A 26,216-nucleotide genomic window follows, 5' to 3' on the forward strand; every position below is an offset into this window, starting at 1 on the left:
ATCAAGACGTTCGCGTTTACGTTATTTTCATGAATTGCTGAAAGTGTCCATTGTCAATTACTGACGCTTAAAAATAACCTATTCTAGTCAAATATTTAACAAACATTCTTTTGAGCTTAAGTATTACTCGCGACTAACGAAATATAATTGTAACCCCACACTGTACATATTAGTTGGAAACTAGAAATAACTGTTCATTTTTGCTGAGCAAACGGTCATCAGAATTAGAACACGAGGCTATAGAAATACAGTTGCTGATCATTATTTAAGTTAATAATAATAATAATAATCAGCTAGGCTAATACCCAAGGCACCACCTTAGGCCCAAGTCATCGAGCGACTTTTAAAGCCTTTAATTCAGGTGGCCGGGTTACAACGCGTAGGAGGGTGGTGGCAAGCCCTGCAAGCCTCGCGAGCCAACAGCTCCCTCACTAAATATAACCGTTAACATCAACAAGTTTTTATGGAAGGGGAAACCGAAGAGCTCGGGGAAAACCCTTAAACCAGTGGGGAGAGAACTTGCAAACTCAACGCAGAAGGAGTTATTCCAAGTTTTCACCCATTGCGCGTATTTGTGTGTTAGAAACTTAAACATAAATCTTAAAAGAATAAGATTATGGTGACTAGCATCGTGTTATTTTTTAATCGTGCATTAATTTTTGGATGTTACCACGTTTTAGACTACATCGTGTAGTATAAAACGTGGTAACATCCAAAAAATAATTGTTAAACTTTAAATGAGCAAGGCTCGCGGAATACCAAGTACGGTCCTTTGCTAAAAAGTATTATTCAGTGATACTAGAGTGTAATTGAAATATTTATATTAATATTATAGGTTGAAACTGTTAGTTCTTTCTATAAATTAAATGGGTCTTTTTGTTGTAATGTTTCTTTAACATCTCTATCTCTTACTTTTACAAGGATACGAGTGCGTGATGTAGTAGCGAGGAATTTCGGATTTTATAGCGTGCTAAGATTGTTCTAATTAAGCTATTTTTTATTACTTTGTTTTTGTTAATTTTTTTCGTTTCATTTCATAGAAACCTACACTCTTAAAAAAAGGGTTTCTTTTCAAACCTTTAAGGGTGTTTTCTTGTCCCATATTTAACACCTTAACAAGTTTATAAAGGATGTTTTTCTACACCTTAAAAAGCAGTTTTCCTGCCAGGGTGTTTATTTACACTGTTTGGGGTGCTTATGTCCTCCGTTTTGGTTCCTTTGTTAACAGTTTGTGGTATAAAACTATTCCCTTCAGGGTTATTATCTACTCCCTCTAGGTTACAAGACGACTCCTTTTAGGGTACCAAACGACTCCCTTCAGGGTTCTACAATACTCCCTTAAGGGTTCTATAATACTCCCTTTAAAGTTTTATCACTACTCCCTTTAAGGTTCTAAACTACTGCCTTAAGGGTGCTACAATACTCCCTTTAAAGTGTTAAAATACTCCTTTTAGGGTACTAAACTACTGCCTTAAGGGAGCTACACCCTTACCAGGTGTTAAAATACTCATTTTAGGGTACTAAACTACTGCCTTAAGGGAGCTACACCCTTACCAGGTGTTAAATCACTCAATTTACGGGGTAATATAACACCCTTTATACACCTTTTCAGGTTTTTAATTTGGGACAATAAAAATCCCTTTAGGGCGTTTAAATTAAAATTCAAGAGTGTTTTTTACAGATATTACACCCTTAATATACCATTAAAACACCCTTTTTTTAAGAGTGTAGGGTGATAAGTTATAGTTGCTGATCTATAAGCCAAGTACACAATTAAGAAGACATTTTAGGTAAATGTCGGGCACAATATAAAAAGGCTGGTTTTATTGGTTTGCTTTATTAATTAAATAATAATATTTATTGTATAATGGAGCTGTTACGAGAAAAGCGAAGGTAGAAGTTCCAAACCAAAAACATTAGCGGTATCGGAAGATCAATACCAGTAAAAAATATGTTACACTCTTCTTTGAATATCAATATTCTGAAGTTGAAAAAAATACTAGGAGCAACAATTGCAGGGTGCCAAATGGATTAACTTTGTTTTAGCAAGGCAGGCGTTGAAATTTTAAAAAATATTAAAATATACTAAGAGTTATGTTAATCTCTACTGCCATAGATTCAGAATCATTTATCACAGAAAAGTAACAAATGTACTTATTTAATTCGGATTCAAGGATTTATTTTTCTAGACTTTATTTTATTCATCGCTTCAAAGGAATAGAGCTACCAACTAAATGTTAAACTATTCTATTTCAAATTAATAAATTGTAAATAAATATATTGCAGGACTGTTCAAAGTTAACTTTATGGAAATGCTTATTAATTACATTACGCCTAGAAATTCTATCAGTCGAAATCCCGCTTTTGATCTTTTATTAATTACTGGCAAACCAAGGCCTGCTATTTTTACATTGATTTTCAAATTCATAGTGAAAAGTCGCGCATCGCCATTTTAGGTATGCAAAACAATAATTGTTCCATTTCATTTTCCGATCTTTTTTATTCATTTCGGTCGAAAATTCTGTGTGTACAAGTAAAAAACATTAATCGAATACCAGCGTTCCACCGGGGTTGCTTTTATTTAAATGAATGGAGTTTATGAAAAATGTTATAAATTGGTAAGCACTGAAAAATCGTTGAACGAAAGTCGTTAAAAGCGGCGGTTCAATTTCGAAAAGAGGTGGAGTTTGAGAAAGAAAAATCACTTTTATTTCTCAATAAGAACGGAAGTATCTCTTCGCCCGTTCCGATACTGAGAATGGCCAAGGCTTCGGAGCTCAAGATTTACGTTTTTGAAAAGTCATTATTTTTAGACCGAGGCTTAAAGTCGTTACTTTACTAATGCTCTTTCCTAATCAAACTCTTATTTTTGTCTACAACCGCGATAGTTAGACAGCGAAAAAGAATCTACTCCATTAATTGCGAAGCCTACTTGCGGATAATTTAAATTTTATAATCTTCTTTATTGCAAATTAAATATTTTAAAAGGAGTAAAGTCAAAAACAGATGGGGTAAACTCTTTAGTTAACGCAATCTGCATTAAGTTTTTTTTTATTCCGTTATAAAAATAATTTCAGACTAAATTAGGGGTTAGGTTTTTGGGGATATTTGAAGTATTTGTTTCGAAATCTTATAAGGCTATATAAGTCCATAAAGAGGGTAAGTACCTAAGTCTTTTATCTGGAACGTCTTAGCGTACACCGTGCTTCGTCATAGTGTCATCAAGCTAGACAGTCCTACCAAAGCATTCCTAAGATCAAGTTAAAACTTCAAACGACAGTTCACGAGCTAAACCTTGGCGAAAGTTTGTGACACGTCGTTGTCGCTAGCCTCCGCGTACCACACGGGCCATAAGGAAAGGCTAGACTCCTGTGTCATCTTTACCGAAAAATTTAGCCAATCGACGAGCTGCATTTTATTAAGAAATGTATTTGTGGTTGTTAAAAGATTAATAATGAGATCATTAGGACACTGAGAATCAATAATAAATGGATAATAAAAATAGCACGAAAATAGTTTTTGTTGACTTTACGGGGAACCTTTTGAGGTCCCCTTTCACCCCCCCCCCCCTCGTTGTGGGCTAACAAAACTGCTACGTCATTTATGGATTTGGGCGCATGTTACCAAGTGTTTCCCACAGTATTTTAAAATTTTATTTTCCTCTTGATTTTCGACAAACATTTTGTGTGTACATTTATGTCACTGAGGTACATTTCAATAAAATAGAAATTAGAAATGAAGTAACGTTAGGGGTAATTAATTTCATTAACCAAATTGCGTCTGTCCAGGAAAACTGTAGGACCCGAAACTTACAATACAACTGTATTACCGGGAAGCAGGGTTAAAGGGATCTATTTTAATAGTTTCACCAAGAACGTAATAATTTATATTTAGGGAGAATGGTTCTGTTGAAATGATACGTGGGCATCAAGGTATAGATTTTCCTCGGCTCGAGAGGGGGAAGGAAATTCGTCACCAGAAAATACTTCACTCGCGTCGGAAGATTTCAGTTTAAGGGAACCAATGAGATGCCAAGCTGATTTGATTCTTTTTAGTGGAAAATGGCTTACTCTTGGAAAGTGAGGTGGATTTAGAGTAACGCATATTAAATATCTCTAGGTATAAACATAACTATCAAATCTTGTTCCATAAGTTTGTCTCTTTGGGAAATATTTTACTGAGAGCTAGTAACGAAGTGACGTCCTCCCAAGAAGGAAATCTCCCCCTAGCGAGGCGCGGGGGAGCAAGCGGACGCACAACAGTGACTTAGTCCCGTAATGTAGTATGTCTTGTGAAAAGATTTAAGTAAAACATTTGCATCTGAAGAATAGGATGTGTCACACTTATGTAATAATATTATACACTTATGTTAACAATATTATAGAGTTATGGTATAAATAATTACATTCCTAGTTTTACAATTCCGAAAATAATTTTTACGCAAAATTCCTTTTTATTATTTTGGCTAATTCAAATACATATATAATATAAGAAATATGAAATTGCTCAAGTATCTATTTTATCTGAGCTTAATTTATTTATATTTCCTTGGTGCACTATACTTAGCTTTTTTCCATGATTTAAGCGCATCTTTATTTTTATTTTATTTTATAAATTACCATAGACAATGGTCAATTATCATGAATTTTAATTGGAGGACATTTCAATTGTAAAGTCTTAATATAATGCGGAGATTTCTAGGAATATATCATTAGTCCCAAAGTTAACTCGTCCATTCTCTTCTCTGAACATTAAATATCTCTAAAATCATTTATTAAATTTCGAAAGGTCCAATCAAAAATGAATTAAAATAGAATCAGAGAAGTGAGCTTTCCCACGTATAATAATTAGAGACATCAGAGAAGTGAGCTTTTGGGAGTTTTCTTGCGATTACATTTCAGAATTATATTTGCAATATTTTCGTTAAGGGGTCTTGGCAATTTAATTTGGGCTAAGGTTTATTATTTAATCCATAGTTTCTTAAATTTGTTTCATCGCACCTTTACCGCATAAATCTACCTTATCTTCAATCAATAAATTTAATTTAATTGCTATAATGGAAAATGGCTAAAGAGATAAATATTAATAACTTGTGCAAGCTGTTTCCCAAATAAAGTTAATGATATGTGGGATATTTGACAGTACAGGATCATTTATTTCCATAACCCTTCACCTCAAGTATAATAACTTTGTTTCAATTTATTATTTTGTTATTAATACTGCATATTAGCTAGAACCAATTAAATGTCAAAATAAGAAAGTTGTTGATTGCCGTAGAGTTTAAACCCTCGGTTTCAAACTATGATAGTATCGCGTTTAAACGTTTTTACCCACTGTTTTCCAAAATGGCGTGGATTTTAATGAAAAACGGGTCTCGTTTTTCGTTGTGAACAACCTAATCAGAGAAAATTTCAGTTAAACCGACTATAAAATTCGGCAGTCACCACGTCATGAAGGTGGCGTCAACCTTAAACTATTAGGTTTCCACTGCTTGGTGTGTCCTACCCAGAACATGGTAAAATCACCAGTTATCATCAAGATAATGTTTTTGCAACGAAAGTCTTTCATTCCTTGTCTTAGCCTGATAAATCGTTTCTGTACGATAGTTTAATCTGACCAAAAACCTCAAAGTTAAAGCTTCCAAGGCCCTCCGCGTTTAAATCAGAAAAACTTGTCGAGGTTAACGGTAATATTTAGTGTAGGGAGCTGTTGGCTCGCGTGGCATGAAGGGCTTGCCAAAACCCTCCTACGCATTGTAACCCGGCCACCTGTTTAACGGCATTATAAGTCGCTAGATGACTTGGGCCTAAGGTGGTGCCTTGTGTATTAGCCTAGCTGATTATTATTATTATTATTATGTGTCGTACACCCAATAACTACGTTTCAATGTTTCAGTCAATAACGCCGTGAAATCCAATTATGGGCTATTATTCGCTATAGTATATGTTGTCAAAACCGAAATATGAACAAGTTCTTTATGAGTCGGTCAATATAAGTTGTAAAAAAATCCCGCATATCACGCCACTTGTAATGAGTGGTTTAAAATCAAGTTAAAATAGAACTTACAACTCATTAAAAAACAGACCACGCAAGGTCTATAGCTATCGTCCCCTCTGATAACCAATTTCACTTTACCTGAAATTGGTTTTTAACAAATAACAGACTGAACGTCCATACTTCACGCTTCCATAAATAACACTTGGTCTTAACCAAAGTTTGAGCAAAATTTCCCTTTCCACAGCTTGACGCTTACCTTCAGTAGCGGCTGAGTTAGAGAAGCCACTTTTATTAAAAAACTGTAAAAAAGTACGCGAAGCTGTGAAAAAGTGAAGGCGCCGTTTAGAATACCCTATTAAGCGGGTCTATCGCAAAGTATCGACGAAAACTCTCGGAAACCCGATTTCATTCAATTTGGAAAATAATTTGATGTATGTCGTGAACTTTTAGGGCAGATAAACCATTCCCGGCAGACCTATGTCGAGAAAAAAGTTTTGAAATTTTGGACAGTTGCCAAAATGTCGACTCCGTAAAGGACATAAATAAAAATTCGACGAAAAAGCGGTCCGTGGAAAAGATTTTATATTCTTTGAAAAGCTGAAACTTTCCGCGAGAACGTAAGATGATAATGGAAGTGCCATGGTGAGCAATATTACGGAGTTGGCCTCGCCGTCTCACGGGCGAGATGAGGCACGACCACCGCGGGTGGGTGGGGCCGACTAAAGTGAAGTAGGACCCGCGAAGACGAGACAATTCCTAATCTTCTTCCTCTTCGACGTGGAAGAATGCGAAGAATTCTTTCGCGGGTCAAACCCTTTCGACGAGGGCCTTTCTCTTACCAGAGAAAGAGAGGATCTGAGGAGCGAGCGATAATTCAACAACCAAGGCGCGAGTTTAAACCTTGGCCAATCTCTCTTCGCTTCGACGTCTGGTGGTCCCCTCAACAAGGTCTTCCCCTCTCGCTCGCTCCGTCGCTGCCCGACTCTGGTTTTAGCCGAATCCCTTCTAAACTGGAAAACCGTCCAGTCGATAATGACCATCCTCCAGAGATAAAAGGAAAATGACTGTCCTTGGTATTACTTAGAAAAGCGGGGAAAGTTATGTCATAAAGTTGAGTGTCTTCGCTGAATCTTATTTAAAGTTTCGAAGAGTCCGCCTCTTCCAAATTCGTACCTCACAACGTGAATTACCGAATCCCAACAGCCAGTCACGTCCGTTGTATCCTTCGCAATTAGGTCTAGTTTTAATCCCCTACTTCGGTCCTCCTTTGATGTTTGTCAATTCCGATCGTCAGATTCCTATTTAATATTAATAAGGCCTACGTGCCATTATTAGAGAAGTTTTGCAGATTGATCTTTCACTCTTTAAGCCCAGTTCACACTGTACAAATAATTGGGCCACTTAATTGAAACTAACTAAATGTAAGCAAGAAAATTATACAGTGTGAACAGAAAAAGTTGGAACAATGGTTATAATTTTTTTGTTCACACTATTCAATTTTCTTGCTTACATTTAGTTGGTTTCAATTAAGTGGCCCAATTAATTATACAGGGTCTTTTTTTTTGCTCGGAAAAGTGTTTTTTTTTCAAAAACTATTTATAGTACCGATTTCAAATTTGGAAGGTCAATTCTCTATACCGGGGGACATCAGTTTGAGAAATTTGAGCGTTTTCGGTAATGTTTTTCAACAATTTTGAAAAATTATTTTTCGACCACTAGGTGCGAGATAAAAAATTTCTATTATAAAGTTGTAGGCCATCATCGAAAACCCTTAAAAATTGTTCACTCGACGAAAAACAATTTATTTATCAGTGAAAATTCGAGCTTGAAAAATTTACAAGTTGGTGAAGCCAAATTACGATTGTTTGAAACGATAATTGAAACCGAATTACCTAATCCAGTTGAAACTTTGGTTAAAAAAACGACCGGATTTAAAAAACACGAGGCTATAGGTCAATCCTAAACATGCATTGGGTATTTAAAGGAAAACTTTATTATCAGTGTTTGATAATATTTCGAACAATGCCTCGTTATTCAGTAGCTGAGCGTACCGAGATAGTTGCCATTTACTATGGAGAAGCAGCGCAAAACCTTAGAAGAGTGACTGAAATCTTCGCAGAAAGACATCCAAATGGAGCACCATCTGTAAATACAGTAAGACGAGCAATTCACGATTTCAATCAATTTGGTAACTTGCAACCTAGGTTTCGCGGATTGGGTCAACCGGATTTAGACTTCGAGAACAATGTACTCGCGTACTTTGTGGCATATCCTCGTCACAGTTGCGCTAACGCCGCTGCTGATTTGGGTTGTTCTGCAAATCGTGTGTGGAAAATTCTTCGTAAGAATCGCTATCACCCATACAGAGCTACGCTCCACCAAGGACTAATTGACGGAGACCATCAAAGACGTAATGAATTTAGCAACTGGTTACTAAATGCTGTCCAAGAAGATAGACAATTTTTGCGCCATGTTTTGTTCTCCGACGAAGCGTCATTTTCTAGAGATGGGCCCTTTAATCATCAAAACAGCTATCTTTGGTCTGACATCAACCCACATTGGGGTTTTGAATATCATCACCAGGTTCAATTTGAACGGGTCAATGTTTGGGTTGGACTTGTTGGAAACCGTTTGATTGGTCCCTTTTTCCTGCCGACGAACCTCAACGGCCAAAGGTATTTACATTTTCTACAGAACGAACTGAGTGACGCAATCGACGACCTTCCATTGGCTGAAAGACGTCAGTTGTGGTTTCAGCAAGATGGCGCCCCTCCGCATTTTTCCCGGCAAGTAACTGAGCACCTCAACAACGAGTTTCCTGAAAGGTGGATAGGGAGAAATGGTCCAGTGCATTGGCCAGCAAGGTCACCTGACCTAACACCGCTGGATTATTTTCTCTGGGGATTCGTTAAAGCAAAGGTATACGCCACGCCCATTGAAACTAGGGAGGAACTCATTAGACGAATAATCAGTGCTTGCCGAGACGTCACACCAGAAATGGTAGAGAAAGCGTTTGAGAACTTAATTGTCCGCGCACAAACCTGTGTTGCAGCCAATGGTGATATTATTGAAAATGTTTTGTAAAAATTTATGTGAATAAAATATCTGCATTTAAAAACCAAACGTGTACATTTTTTCAAGTGTGAAAACTCTACTACGTTTGTATTAGACTTGTTCCCTTTTCAATTATCGTTTAAAACAATCGTAATTTGGCTTCACCAACTTGTAAATTTTTCAAGCTCGAATTTTCACTGATAAATAAGTTGTTTTTCGTCGAGTGAACAATTTTTAAGGGTTTTCGATGACGGCCTACAACTTTATAATAGACATTTTTTATCTCGCACCTAGTGGTCGAAAAATAATTTTTCAAAATTGGTGAAAAACATTACCGAAAACGCTCAAATTTCTCAAACTGATGTCCCCCGGTATAGAGAATTGACCTTCCAAATTTGAAATCGGTACTATAAATAGTTTTTGAAAAAAAAACACTTTTCCGAGCAAAAAAAAAGACCCTGTATAGTGTGATCTGGGCTTTACTCTTTATAAAGCAAAGGATTGCACTCATCAAATCTGACCGTAAAACACGCGAATATGGTATAAAATAAACATTCGTGCATTTTTTTATCGTGTAAATTAAATAGTGGTAGCAGTTTGCTCTTAATTTACAACTAAATATTTCGTATACTTAAAGTATACAGGTATACAGGAATCAACTCAAGCTGACTTCACAACTATACAATTAATTGAGCCACATAGCTAATTGTTAGCAAGAAAATTGTACAGTGTGAACAGAAAAATTGTAACAATTGTTCCCACTTTTTCTTTTTACATTAGGCCTATACAATTTTCTTGCTAGCAATGAGAAACAAGTATATGGCCCAACTAATTGTATAGTGTGAACTGGGCTTCATTTATACTTGAGAATAAGAAAATAATTTATACTTAGAGATAATGACAATGTTGAGACCATCCGAAGGCCAGATATATCATCGAATCGAGGATTTATCTTGCAATATATTTTGGCCTAATCTTTTAGAGTAAAAATACACCCGCCCTAATATTTTTAAAATAAACTTCTTATAATTATAATAATAATGATGAGTTTTGTTTATAGCGTGCATTGCAACAGGCTTAAGGGCTTTTAACAGTGATGCAAGGTAATGTAAACCGAGTAGGAGGGTTTGGTCTACGCCCTGCACTAGCGTCCCTACACTCACTTTTGCTTTGAAAATCCATAAGTGTTAAGGAAAGAGCAGCCTGAAGTACTCAGTGGAAAATGCAATTTAAATAACTATTTCTCATATGATGTTCAAAGTGAAACATATTTTGTTTCATCATCATCAGAGATCTGCAAAGTGGTTCGAAACATGTCAGACCGGCAATCCCACAAGGTATATTAAAAATTATATATGGAAATTTCACGAAATTTTTTTTCCTTTAAATTCATAAATTACAATCAGTATATAGACTGCAATAACCACACTTTCCTTCAACTATTTTGGTTCACGTCTGCTTATTTTACAGTGTGATTTTCGTTTGGTCGGTTTAATTGCGTAGTTAAGGAAAGTTAATAATATTTCGGTATACTGTTCTTGAAGTACTTTCTATAGGACTGTGCACAAACGTTTTTCTACTGAAGTTTGTATAACCTTCCGGGTATAAAACTTTCAAAGACAAATGTTGTCCCTTATTCATAGGCAGTCATTTATTTTGACCGAAATATTCCTTTAAAGTTTGATCATTAGGAGAACTTTTAGCTATATTTTGCTTTAAGATGTTGCGCAGGTCTTTTCAGAAGAACCGAGAGCCTTTTCCCATTAAGTCAGAAATCGGAACGTTAGGCGAGTCTCATATAGCAAGTCAAAGTGATTTTCGCGAAAAGTTCGCCTTGTAAATTTTATGTAAACTTCGATTTATATATGAAGGTAGAGAGAAATCGTCCTATGGGGTTTCGTTCACATATAGACGAGAAATATCCCGACAGGGTTCAAAGCTGGTTTTAAAAAGAGTTCTTGAGCTATATTAAAATTCCAATATTAATAAATTCAAAGAAAACTTTCATCAATTTCGTAAAGGATTACTGCCCTAGTTCTCTTTACGCTCTGACGAAATCGAACATCAGTATTCTAGAATTCCGTAAGCGGAAAAGCGACTTAAGGGCTAGTGCCCACTATATGACATTAAATTACTTCACTTATACGATCGGTAACAACTTTAAATTTCGGAAAAAAATCGTGGTTAAGCGAGCCAATACACTTATCAAGCGTTTCGTAATTGACAGTTGACAGTTCAACTATAGAACAATCTATATTTTCGTGAATGATTAAACGGATTTCGGCCGTAGGTCTTCACACTCATGACGTTCCCTTTAACGTTGGAGAAAGCACGAAATGTCTTTCGAATTTTCCTTTTTCCCTTGAAGTTTAAAGGGATCTTTAGCACGCGAAATCGTTCGGGTCTTTTTATTTTAACGAGGCTCAAAAGTCTTCCTGTCTGGAGTGTCCCGTTACTCGACAATTGTTCTAAACCTATCACCGTGTATTTTATAAGGGTCAGTAAACGGAAACCCTGTCCGACTTGCTGGCAAAAATAGCGTCACCTTCCCGGAGGGATGTTTTATACAGACGCTTCTTTCCTTCTTTCGGACGATTGATTTCTTTTTTTTCCCAAGCTGGGGCTTCTAAAATGGATCGCGTTCGTATTACTATAGAGGAAAAGACACGTGACTCACTAATATACCATTTTACAGATCACAACTAGGCATGGAAGTAGTGAAACTATTTATTTATAATTGTGACATTTTATGAAGCCAGTTATATAATAATACAAATTATTATTCAAATTCATTTTAATTATATATTTAAACTTGGTTTACAATTTTAAATTTTATGTTTAGGATTGCATGTTAAATTTCAAAAGGAAATGACAACGATATTTAAAAGTGCGAAACATAACTTATTTTTAAATTAAAATTAAAAATAGAACCACCATTCCGACTAGTTTCAGAAAACGTTAAAATAAACATAATATAAAATATATAAATAAAAAAAATATATATATATATTTATATATAGCATTTTTCTTTTGTTAAAGGTTAATAACTCAAATGACGGATCAATAACGTATTTGACACCAGTTAAGTTAGTTCTTAATTTTCGACTTTTATCTTTATCGAACTAAGTGGAAAGCTTCTTGTTTCGTATCTATATCGAAACAATATTTTAGATTCCGTAATAACTGTTAAAGGCATTCCAAGAAATGAATGTCCGAGCTAAATCCTGCTACACCTGGTTTATTTTTAAGGAAAATTAAATTTACTAAGAAAATTTCTAATAGAACTTTTGCTAGCCATACAGGGAATTTTATATTAAAAAAAAAATATTTGGTTTTACTATGGTGAGCTAGGGTATCAATAAATACTTGGATTTACGATTTTGAAACTTATTTCAAATGTAAAAACCGACGTTACTTAATGCAAAAGTTGCTCAAAATTACCAATATTAGATATCGCCAGTTGTAACGTCGAGATCGTTTGTTTTATAAGCTTTTTATTTTAAAGTGGAACGGTCAAGCTTTAACCGGTTAGATAGCCCTATAACCCGTTAAAAGCTAAAATTTATGGCCAAAACCACATAAAAAATATTAAGTGGTTAATTTTTAATAAAATAAAGAAATTTCTGGAAATTGAAAAGTGCGCGTCCGATGCGACACCTGGTGAGAAATCAGTGACACAGAAAACCAACATAAAAGCGCGCGCTGCTGAAGACGCGAAAGATTTGTTTAGCACGCGCGGCGCGTTCCAGTTATTCGAGACTAAGCCTAAATTGCGCGATTTTCAAAGTTAGGATAGTTTGCAAATCGCTAACTATGGTACTGCTGGCACTAGCGATTCAAACCCAAATACTTGGCGTTATTTTGCGTTTCAACTTTTTTGGCCAAAAACTATTTTTTCAAGACCAAATAAGGTACTTGTAAGTATAATGAATGTCTTGTTGATCTTTTGATATGGAAATAACGCGATATTTGAAAAAGCTTGGCCGTTCCCCTTTAAGATTTTGGTATATTTTTAAGATAAACCCTTTGAAGGTAGACATTTTCAAGGCATTCTGATATTACAGAAAATATTGTAAAATTGGTCAGAGCTTGGAAATGTATTTAAATAAGAAACAAAGCATTCTAGCCTTGTGTATAAACCACGGGCAACAAATATTTACGCTACCAAAAGTATTAACCGCTGAAATATTTTTGTTGTACTATGCTTAGTAAGTTGTTGGAATTATCCAATTACGTATTCAGCACCGTTAACAAAATTTTTAAAAAATTATTCGGCTACATGAGGATCCAGAACCAGTTTACTGGTGCTGAACAAAATCGTAATTTGCGTTTTTGTTAAATACTATACAATATGGAAATGCTAAAAATTGACGCTACACAACACTGACTGAATTTCCAGCGCAAAACCAAGCAGCAGTGAAATGTGAACATTAAGGTTTGGGTTCGTGTGATTGGTAAAAAAGGACTTTGTAAACAAATCGAGGTAACCAGCGTAAAAAAGTAAACTTAAACAGTATTAGAAGTCCCTGCTGCTTGGTTTTGCGCCTGTGGCAGCCTTTTTCCAGGGGCTAGTAGGCTACAATTTGAAGCTCTCTGGCACTCTTTTAACTCATCGTAGGAAAATGGAAAAAATACAGTCATACTTTTCAACTCACCCCATTCAACTCCTTCAAATTTTTGCATAACCTTTTCAAGCACCCTGTATATTCGTAATTAAAATGAGTTTAAAATAGTGTAACAGCTACCAAATCTTATTTCGTAAAAGGATTTTTAAAAACCGAGACTTTGCCTTAAATTTGTCTTAATACAAAAACCACAAAAAATGTCTGTGTTAGAAGAAGCTCATTTGTCAACAAAAAGGTTGGATGCTTTCACGCTAATAATGTACAAAAGAGCAAACGAGAGACATATAAGAAACGTCGTGATAGTTTTTTTTAAACTAAAGCTTTGAATAACGTCAGAAAAAATCACGGTGGCTTTCCGAAATAGGTGTTCCTCCTCGTTGAGACGCGTCTGAATTTCAATTCCTTGATCCGATACCCGTAATAAATGCCCACGCATCTCCTCTTTTTTTTTGGGGTCATAAAAGCGGCTCGGGGGCATTTTACTTTGAATTATGAGTAGGGATCTCTGACCCGTTTTCTGGGCTGGAATAAGAACAAGAGCAGATCGCCGCTCTTCCACTCTCTCCCAGGAAACTGCACCGAAGAGCGCTATCCTCAGTTATTATCCGATATGATATCGAAAAGGATATTTACAGAGATTTCCTTTCGTTGTTGATTTATATTCCGCATTCGAAGTCGTTAAGCGAGGAAACTGGAAGGGACAGCAAATTCATTCAGTCTGCCAACCGTATATTCCCTTCAGGATGCGACGCGCACAGTCCCCGAGATAAGACGACGGAGCCAGTGCCGTATCGATCTAGACAAGGTTTGCGCAGAGGGAGGATCTGACTCCAGATATACTTTCAGAAGACGTAACATATTGTCAAACGCATTGTAGTTTCTAGCGCAGTTGGCGTTAAGCAACAAAAGTGGTTCGCTATATTCTGCAGGGCTGCTCTTATAGGCAACGAAACAATCGCTTACGCGATCTGCAGCCGCGGGAATTAGGCTGACACGACGAGAAAATATACGGCGTCGCCCGTTAAGAATAAGGACACGAATAAATAGACTTGTTTATTCTTGCCTCTTAGCGTTCGAGTTTACTTTAGCTTCTTCTCAGCCGATTGCGAGTGGCAAGTGGATGGATCCTTGATGAAACTTCTCAACTTACTTAAATCGTTAATAGAGTAGACCTGAATGTAAAAGGGCTTTTGTTTTATCTCCATCCTATTAAGATCCGAGACTAAATTGTTTTTGCTTCGACTTGAAATCCTCACTAATCTTGTTTCGAAACAAGAATGAAATTTTAAATGAAGGTCGAATGTGATGTCTCGAACCTTTTGTTTACAGAAGGACTCTTCTTAAACGAATTTTAAGTGGATGCTGTCAAGCGCCAAGGCTAAGTTGACTTCTGTTACACGCGGAAAGATTCGTGGAGAAACGAATCTTTACTTAGTGGCAACGTTGAAGGAAATTGGAAGAAAGTTTTGGTGCCTTTAATGGTATTCGAGTTAAAAGAGAAAACGTGGACAGAACCATGTTCGCGTCGTGATGCCTCTATGAAAAACTGCGCCCCATCAGCTTTCCTCGTGTAATCTTTCCCCCTTTCTGCCGGTTAGGGGGCAGAACTCCTCGGCTCTATATCCGGGTTAGTCTGAATAGATTCTTAACAGAGAGAAAGAGATTGAACTTATATTGCTATAGCGCATTGTATCGCGTATATCTATTCAAACTATGTTAACTCGGAAATGGAGGAGTGATGGCACACAAAGAGTACCGCGTAACCAAACCAAAGGCAAGAAGGGATATTTTTGAACATCTTTTCAGGTTGAAGTCGCTTTCAAGCCAGCTGCGACGAGAAGTATTTTACATTTTTCCGAGAAATATCATATAAAATTTACACAAAGCGTCATCCAACTCGTGCATAAAATAAAGGGCCGAAACAACACCCACGAATTAAAACTAAATATCAAGCCCGGGTATGGAACCATCTTTTAAAGCTTTCATACATTTTTAGCAGGAATTAAAAAATCTAATTATTATTTATTATAATAAAGCATTGAAAATCACATTATAATATATTATAATATATTTAAATAAAATTAGAAGGACTCAAAGCATTGAAAATCATATTATAATATATAATTATAGATAATATATACTGTATAAAATATAATATTTATAATATAAAATATAATATTTATAATATAAAATATAATATTTATAATATAAAATATAATATTTATAATATAAAATTTTTATTATTTAATATTCAATATTCATTTATAATTCAATTTACAATTTAAAATATGCAATTTACAATTTAAAATATGCAATTTACACTATATAATAAACAATTTACAAAATAAAATATATAATATGCAATTTACACTATATAATATGCAATTTACAATCGATATTATGCAATTTACTATCTGGAATATGCAATTTACAATCTGGAATATGCAATTTCAAATCTGGAATATGCAATTCACAATCTATATTATGCAATTGACAATCTATATTATCCAATTTATAATCTATATTATGCAAATTACAATCTATATTACGCAATTTACAAAATATATTAAGCAATTTACAATCTATAATTCTATATTATGTAATTTTTATGCCAGTTACAATCTATACTATGCAATTTCCAATCTGGAGTTTGCAATTAACAATATATAATGTATAATAAACATAATAAAACAGCTATAATTTATCGAATGAATGCTCAAAATGTATCTAATATAGGCAATTCGGTACTTACAAATCGCTATTTGTTTGAATCGGCCCTGTGTATACGTTTGATTGGATAGCTTATGTTTTTCCTGCAGACGAAAATATAATCAGTTTTTAATCTATTAGAAGAACGCCCATTTTCGGTATAAAAAGAGTAATCGATAGTAGGAAGTCTTAAACTTAAGGAAATCGAAAACCTATGGGACATCCCGCGAACACAATAGCCCACAGAAATCGAGGCGCTTTCACATTTAGAAGCGGGGGAAAAAGGAGAGTCACTCGCTAAAAGACTCCAGAAATACACAGAGTGAGAGAGAGAAAGCGAGGGAGAGAGAGAGAGAAAAGAGAGAGAGAGAGAGAAAGAGAGAACGAATGAACGATGGTGTTTTATTCTCTCAATTCTGGCAATCCAACGAAAAGGATCCGACCCGGACGTTCAAAGCATACATAGAATTTAATTTGGAAATCGACGTAGAAAAATATATATTGGTGACCCGGAAACAAGTTAGATGGAAGGCTTGTGTTACAATGGAAATTATATTTCCATTACATAAAACGAAATTGTTTACCTAGAATGTATTTATTAGGGAGAATGTTGCAGAAATGTATGCAGATAAGGTGAACGACAACTAGCAGTTGATTTTCAAAATATATTATTTCATAAAATGTTTTAATATTTTCTTAGGTAGTATTGCCTAAACGCATTATCTCGTGGCGTACCCGGTTGTACTACAAAAATGCTACATATTATTCGATCAATAAAATGAAGTTGGGGATTTCGTTAGCCAAATTAACAAGTTGGCAAGCCAAAATTACCTCTCCTCGGAAGAGTTTTTAATTTTCAGTGAAGCGTAACTGTATCCGTGGTTCTGTGGTGGAACGCTCACCTGTCGTTCAAGAGAGCTCGGGTTCGAATCCCGGCCAATTAAAAAATTATACTACACCCAATGGAAAAAAGAGGGCGCTTTTGGAAAAACCTTTTCCCTGATTCTAAGAAACTGGGTACGCAGTGATTACGCTTTGCCCCGAAAATGCGAACGCGTTCGCAGGCCTGACAGACAGACCCACAGACAGACACGGTGGTTGTATAACCCCTCCTAGGGTATACAAAGTCCCCTCGGAGACGTAAAAATGTATGTTCAATCATGGACACTGTATCTCTAACCGGACGGGAAAAGCAGCCTAAAAGAGGTACCCCCTCACTGTCCGTTTGCGGCCTACTTCGTATTAGCTGAAATAGTCGGCCGTACTCGTTTTGCAGGGCCGTCAAGGTCATTCGAAAGAATGTAAACCTTATTTCTTTATCGTTTGAAATGCGCCATCTACTGGGGATTCGCTAGGTATTATTGGTATCAACAATTTTGCGATTTCTGTCTGCTTAGCTAGGACTGTATAAATCGTCTGCTACTTAAGTTATCGGTAAGGCTTAATAAGTTTAGGTGTAAAATACGATTTTCAAACGAGATCGAGAGACAAAACAGGTAATTTATAATAAATAATTTCGCCTATTGAATGTTCAATTTTTAATGATAGTATATTATTTACAGTTCTTCAGAAACTCCCAAAAGGGGAGGAACAAGATGTTGTGTTATCGGTTGTGGGAAAAACAGCTACAAGAGTAAAGCTAGCTTTCATTTGTTTCCAAGGGACAAGACTTTGAAAGAAGAATGGATTAGTAGGATTCAATCAGCTCCTCATGATTTCTAAACCATGCACAAGTTCAAAAGCAAATTTTGAAACTGGATTCCTTCAGCAACTAGCAAAATCTGCAGATACCATTTCAACCCAGCTGGAGTCAAACATTACAATGATTTTCTCCCTTGTTACTTTCCTTGGAAATCTTTTGAACATATTGTTTTAAAGCCTTTCAAAGGTTGGAAATTAACTTATAAGTATTTATTTATAATAAATTATAACATTTTGTTTTTATTCACAGTACGGTTAGGTTATAACTATCTGGTTCTTCCTCCGGATGAAACGTTGTCGCTAAGAGCAGATGTTGTTATTAACAACGAGGAAAGTACGTTACCAGTACCACAAATGAGCATGAAGAATGAGTTTACCATCAGCCACTGTGAACATTCGTGTATAATAAAATACCATTACTCATCAATTATTAATGAAAAAGATGCTCTGATTAACCAGTTGATATTTGAAAATAAGGAGCTTAAAGAGAAGTCTTCAACCCTAGAAAAAAATAACCAAGACACCTTGAATTAACGAATAAATGTAAACAATTAATAAATCTTGAGATGCAATTTAAGGTTTCCAACGCCACTAATAAGTCATTCAGCGTAACCACTAATCTACAAATAAAAACATTGTCATATTAAAACCTACATAGTAATAGCAACGGTAACTATATTTACACCACAGTCTATCCACTATAGACTCTGTTTACATTGTAAATGCAACTTATTTGTTTTGGTTTTCCATGTTTGAAATATGTATAAGAGATTTCTATTCCTCACATTACCACCTTGGCTTAAATTTCTACTTTAACTATAAAAATTTAATATTTTGTATAATTTTATGTACGAAAACTATAAAGAATAGTTTAGGAATAAATTGCTTACCTGTTTAAAGTATTCAACTTTTTCATTATCATTAAATAACCCTTTAAATTACGAAGATAATGCAGGAACTCTTGGGAAAATTCGATTTCCCATAATTCTCAGAATAATTTGAATTTATTTCACCAGGTGTCGTATTCAAACGATAAAGAACGTTTTTTCGACCACGTGACGAATTATATGGCCTTGACAGCCCCGAAACTTTAAAAATTCTTGAACCCCCCCCCTTTACAGAGAGACGGTGGCGGCGGCGGCAGGTGATTTTGTATGGTGGAAGCTACAGCTTTTCCCGTCCGGTTAGAGATACAGTGTCCATGGTTCAATTGTAATTGTTAACGCTTCCACACAAATTCACAAATTACGTCACGCAGTGAGGACAAGCCTTGCTGAAATGTTACGTCACATATTACAACTTATACCAAAACCGTAACTAGAGTGTTGGGTTTTTTCCAAAGCGTAATTGATCGGAGTTCTGAAAATAAACCTTAAAAGAAAATCGACATAACCATATCTGAATTCAAAATACTAGAGTTAGTTAAAATAAATTTTGAGTGGTCTTTAATATATGAAATTTAACTAACGATATTAATTTTTTTAATTCAATGTAGATAAAATATCTTTAGGCCACGTTATCTCAAATCTCATTGTAATCAAGAAAAATGAAATTATGTAGGCAAGGGGAATGGGAGCTACGTTAAAAATTACTTCCCTAAGTTTATCACAGTAACCGTCACTTTAAAAGTCGAATATACGTTTGAAATATAGAGCACGAAAATTCAATTCGTTAATGAGGAAACTTTGACTTTTTATTATTTGATTTTACAGTGTACGACCCGAGGGAAAAGCGCATAATCAAAAGTAGTTTCGTTACAAATTATAATAAAAGGCTTTAAAATAAATAGTGCAGTAACTTTATAGTTCTAATATGGAAAATCCCGTACCTATGTGAGTTTTGTAAGCACGCTAATCTCTTCGTTATAAATAATGCATCGAAAGACCTTTTCATATTAAGGTACTAAATTTATTGTGTTAAATATATTTTTAGTAGAAAGTTTATCCAAAACCTATAGACTTCTAAAATATTTCCTTTAAAACAAGATTAAAACAAATACTGTGTATTAAACTTTTGTTTCTAGATTAAAAACAATGTGCCATTTGAAGGGGACAACGAATGATTTCAAGAATTTGAGCATAATTTCGCGCACTCCTTCCCTTCCAAACTTCGTGGTAGCAGATCCAACGTATGATAATTGTTAATTTCTTAAGCCCTATTTCTAAAATTCGGATGAATCTGTTTAAAAGCAAGGTTTTCTGTAATATTATTGACCCCACACTTCACTATACCAATAAAGTCTAAAACTCAACTAAAATATTAATATCCTTTAAAAATAACAGCTGTCGATACTGTATATATAAATATAAGTTTTTAGCTAACATTTGTTACAAGGAAACAACATTTGTGTGTGGATTATACTAAATTATAAAATATGCATAGGTGTAAAACAGAGAAAGGAAAATCAGGTTCGACAGAAAATATTTATTTTCATTGAGAAACAATAGTACAATTTTTCCTCAATATTTGCCTTAGTTGAAATCTTATACCTGCCGTCCTGCGGGAAAATCTAAAGATTTGGAAAGCTAGAGGTCAAACTTTCAAACAGACTTTGCCGTAAAACCGTTGTTCCTATATGGTGTTACGAAGTATTTTTATTTTATTTTATTTTGCGTTTTGTAGTATTGTCGACCAGTTAGAAGCAGTATTAATTACAAATATTAGCGAAAACTCAAGGATTCACAGCTATTTTCACGCGAAAAATATCGTACACTAAAATTATACTACCTTAATTTTCGTATTTTAAATATCACGTCTAAGTTAATATCAATATTTACACTCAGCAACGTTGGAATGTTTGATATAAATAAAATATAATCGTATATGCCATGTTTTCACGATAAAATACATAATCTTAGCACATAAAGCATGATTTTTTTTATTGTGTTTAAAAATAACTGATTTTAAATGGGGAAAACTAATCAACGTTTCCCGAGTAGAGCTCGGGGTTTGGATAATAAATTTTCTCTTTCATTTCTTTTATATCCAAAACCAATAATTATTATGTATGTTTATATATCCGCGAAAAATGTCCATATATAAGCAGTTTACCGAAATTTTAATGATTAATCGAAATTTTGGCGGTTAATTTATATGTTCCCCCGAGCGCTGTTCAGTTTGTTAAAGGCTTTGGAAAATTCTAAGCTTATTATAGCACGCAATCAATAATCATAAAGCCGATAATTGAATCTCAATAATATATTTCCCTTTTATACCGACGCTTTGTTTGGAATCGTAGTGTTGCTTTGAAAGAGGTCGATGACTTTTTTCGTTGTAAATATAACTGCGAAGAATAATGTAAAATGTTTAATTAAAGAATTAGCGATTCGCACTGGTTGGTAAACACGGGATTCCATGAAACCTATAAAGCCCATAAGTTGATCTGATGATTTAAAATATAAAAGTTCTACAGCGTAGGGATATTTAGTTACTTAAAATCCATATTTTCCCGGGTGAAAACGTTTTTAAGTATACATGAATGATGTATGCGCGAGGCTTATCACATTCTCGAAAACTGTAATTCGAGTACAGAAGTACAAAAGTGAAGACAGCCTTTGTAAATGTTAAATCTGTTATAGGGAGCTAACAGTTCTACGTCACACGACGTCACCCTTGCTTTTTCTTATTGATTAAAAATTCTACCCAACATGGCAGCCACAGCCAAAGCTACAGAGTGGTAGTTCCCTATCAGTTACGTAATCACTTTATTACCGCCAAAGCTACAGGCTTGTACACCGATTAAATGGTGTGCTTAGCCAATTGGATGAATGTTCTCAGATCGATTTTTTATTATGTATGTATTACTCATCTTATAGAAATAAACTATGTACTGAAAGTTACACCAACAATTTTATAATGTTTGAATTTGTTGAAGTCAGCCCTTCACTCTTAAAAAATTGTTTTTTAATGGTATAAAAAGGGTCTAACATTTATTTAAAAAAAAACACTCTTTCGGGTTAATATATACACCCTTAAGTGTTTTTTCTTGTCCCAAATTTAAAACTTGAAAAAGTGTGTAAACGGTGTTATATAACACCGTCAATAGCGTGATAGAACACCCGGTAGGGTGTAGGTCCCTTAATGCAGTAGGTTACTACCTTAAAAGTGGCAGTTTAACACTTAAATGGGAATACTGCAGAACCCTTAGGGCAGTAGTTTACTACCCTAAAGGGGGTAGTTTTGTAGAACCCTAAAGGGAGTATTGTAAATCCCTGAAGGGAGTCGTTTAGTACCCTTAAAGGAGTAGTTTGGTGCCTGAAGGAGTAGTTTTCATTTACACCCTAAAAGGAAAAATTCTATAAAGGTGCAGAATAACATCCTTTATAAGCCTGTTAAGGTGTGGAAAATGAGACAAGAAAAAATCTTTAAAGGTTTGAAAGTTAACCTTTTTTTAGTGTATCTGTTCATTATCTATAGATAATTATAAATTTCAGTTAATTAATTTTCATGAAAATTAAGTAAAATAAAAATTGAAATATCTATTTTGGTTACTTAAGCATTTTCCTAAAAAAATACATTACTCTGAGTATCGCTTAGAAAACGGGCAACCAAATATCCGTTATTATTCTTATCTTCAAAAATTAGGTTATTTAAGACTCCGAAAAAATTGTATCTTTATAATTAGATGAATGAGGAATTTATGAATAGGTGGAGACTAATATTGTCCGTTGAATAATGGATTTACGCGTATAAGTTTTTGAATAAATACAAGCACAAAGACGGCAAATTCACGAGTAGTCAATATAGTCTTTACAAACTCTATGAAAATCCTCTTCTCAACGTAGCAATTTCTTCTATGAACCTCCTGCATTACGCGTAGTTCCGGCATCATTACACTTCTATTCATATTATAACGTCGGAAATACATCAAAACATCCATCAAAGAAAATTGATTTTACGCTTTTCTGAGAGCCGTAATTATTCAAAACACACCCATTCAGCATACTATAAGGTTCCCACTAAACCAGGAATACGTGAAATATTACAAGCAGAAACGTAGGAACCGGGGAGCAGGAGGCAACGCCCCTCCAAATATGTGCATGGAAGAAGCGACTAATGAAGTTGACCCATTGAACCTTTTCGTCTGTTAAACACTTCAGTCTGTCGAATTAAAAGCATTAAAGGCTAATGAAGCAAAAATTAGCACCAGTCAAGGAAAGTTAACATTTCGATAATTTTATTAAGTTTATAATAAATAGGTTGTATCAAATAATTATTGAAATTTACTCAGTTATTTGATTCATTTTTGGTTATGATTAAAAATTGGTTTCGAATCAAATTTTATTAAAAAAATTGATGTTTTGGTTTACGTCTTTTGTTTTTAATTAATTTTGATGTTGTACTAAATAACTTAAAATATACCAAATCCCTTATAATATTTTTGTTCATCTGAAAATTTGAAAAGAACAATCACCCTCCAAATTCTAATAAGTTTCTTTGGCATTTTTCACCACCGCGGAATCCAATCGAACGCATTCACTTAAATTATTCTCATAACGATTGTTTTCTATTTATCTAAAAAAAAACCACAAATATACGCTTCATAAAATATGACTTATTTATTGAAATTTATACTCCGTCGGGAAAAACTACGCGTTAACAAACTACCCCGCAGCTAAAAATAACTCTTATATCGATTTAGAAATTACATTTCCGACGACGTATTATGAAAAGCTTTGGCGATGACAGAATGTCGGAGCCAAGCTACACCGATTTGTAACGACACTCATTTATGTCCCAAGCTATGTATATTTTAAATTGCAATATTACACGAGACATAAAGGGTTTAGCAAATCACGAATAGCCTTCAAGACATAAAACGTATATCGAATTACTCAATTACCACAACGCATTCAAAGAAGTAAACGTGATGATTTTTTTTTCATAAAATAGTAAATATAAATGGTAAGAAATAGACTAGAATTCAGCCAAAATTTCTAACAGTAGGTGGCCTGTTGCTGGGCATCGCTACTGAGAAGGAATTCGTTCTATCCTCGAAAAGCTGCTGGTTGCAGTTTGCTTATCTATGTCGTTTGTATTACTACTTTTTTTCATTTTGTTTATATACTATTTTATAAAAGAACCCAAAGAGCTCTCGTAACTTTTTATTTTAGCTTAATAATGGTTTATTTTCTAAAGGGATTTGTATTTTAAAGGGTCAGTAAAAGCAAGAATGCTTTTATTTATTTATTTATTTAAGGAGAGGATTTTCGGCGCTGCTCTAATGCCCTTCATGCTCCAAGATAATAAGCTCCATCGGTGCTAGGGGGGAATTCCGGCATGATACCCGCTGGGCCGCTGCTCGTTTCAACATATTCAATCACACATTATAAGTAACGCTAATAAGACCCCAAAACTGGGCCAGTTGACTTCTTGTTATATATTAAATATAAAATATAAAAATTTCAAAGTATCATTTAAAAATTTTTAAATTCAAAATGTTACTGAATAAAAGGAAAAAAAAACAACGATAGTTAAAAGTGCACAAGAAAATATTTATTTAAAAAAAAATCTTGTGCAATTTTAACTATCGTTGTTTTCTTCATTTTATTCAGTATTTTTGTACAATTAAAAATATTATTGCGAAAATTGAAATTAATAATATTATTGGGTAAATTGAAATGAAAAATATTATTGGGTATATGGTAATTAAAAATATTATTACGTTAATTGAAATGAAAAATATTATTACCCAAATTGAAATTAAAAAATATTATAACGCAAATTGAAATAAATATTATTACGTCAACTGAAATAAAAAATATTAAAACGTAAATTTAAATTAAAAATATTAATGTGTAAATTGAAATAAAAATATTCTTACGTATATTGAAATTAAAAATATTATTACATAAATTAAAATTAAAAATATTATTACGTAAATTAAAATTTAAAATATTATAACGTAAATTGAAATTAAAAATATTAAATTTAATGAAGTACAAATATGATTTATAAAAATACGAAAATAAAAAATGCAGTTTAAATAGAAAATTAGTGCATAAACCTGAAAAATTTAAATAATAGTATATTAGGAAGAATGTATTTATTTATACTCAGGAAGAATGTATTTATTTATACTCAGGAAGAATGTATTTATTTATACTCAGGGATAATGAATATGTCGAGACTATCGACGGACACGTTGAGGCCTTAACCCCGTCACGCTAAGGGGTGGGGGGATGATAAAAGGAGGCGGTCTTATTTTTTGCGTCCTCGCAGCAGTGTTAATCGCGTCGAAAAACGTAATTTTTAAGAACCAATATTATTGGATTTTATTAAAGCGGAAGAGCATACCGGGGGCCCCAACGGGTGGAATTGGAGAAACGCTAAAAATAATCTCGACCTATTCATTATCCCTGAGTATAAATAAATAATTCTTAATATTAGTAAATAAAAATCGTGTTCCAATGAACAATCTCATATGTTAAACAGTAAATTGAATCACAATAAATTCCTTTGGTAAATATGTAGAATTGATATCTGATATATTAAGTGGACACGAAAATATATTTTGCCGGGGAAATTTTATTTCAAATATTGATTTTCAATATCGAATTCGCCTTAAGCCAGAAATGTCAAGCGAAGAAATATAAGGAAAGCGGGATATCATTACCTCTCTCCCGGACAACGTCGAAATATCGAAATATACGCCGTTGGCCCTTTTCGGAATTGCATGCCTTGGTTTGCATGGCTCCGATAACTCCTCCCCCGAGAACGCCGGGCTTAGGCGAAAAAAGCTTGACAGAGAAGTGAATAAAGGGAGACCCGTGCGCCGAAGAAAGAACTTAAATTGCTTACCGCTGAGATTTACTCGAGCTTTTTTTTTCTAGGAGCACCGGGGCTTTAAGGTAACATACCATAGAAAACCGATTTAGTCCTATGTCGAGTATAGCGTAAACATTGTACGTATTCACGCGAGACCTAAACCGCTGTAAAGTCTACTAAACGAAAAAATCACATACCTTCAAAAGCTTTTTCATAAAGTATTTCCTATAATTCTAAGAGCGCCTTATCTCGAAACCACTTTAACGAAATATAGACTTTAAGAGTCCCGAAAGCGCTTCGAAATTCATTTCGAAACGCCATCTGTCGTATCGTAGCTGAAACACTTGACACGAATTTTTCTGG

At 34.4% G+C, this 26,216-nt stretch overlaps 1 protein-coding gene and 1 long non-coding RNA gene across 2 annotated transcripts in view; one reads left to right on the forward strand and one right to left on the reverse strand.

Moving 5' to 3' along the window:
• Positions 1-26,216, reverse strand: part of LOC149958999 (5-hydroxytryptamine receptor 1-like) — a 66,115-nt gene that overhangs the window by 13,954 nt on the left and 25,945 nt on the right. The window lies entirely within an intron of this gene.
• On the forward strand, positions 17,797-18,501 carry LOC149959000 (uncharacterized). The gene is made up of 3 exons (XR_016478359.1): positions 17,797-17,881; positions 17,948-18,273; positions 18,337-18,501. It is a non-coding gene; the product is annotated as an uncharacterized LOC149959000 (long non-coding RNA).

This window comes from Leiobunum rupestre, chromosome 2, assembly GCF_980474605.1.
Source record: "Leiobunum rupestre chromosome 2, qqLeiRupe1.1.hap1, whole genome shotgun sequence".
NCBI lineage: Eukaryota > Metazoa > Arthropoda > Arachnida > Opiliones > Sclerosomatidae > Leiobunum > Leiobunum rupestre.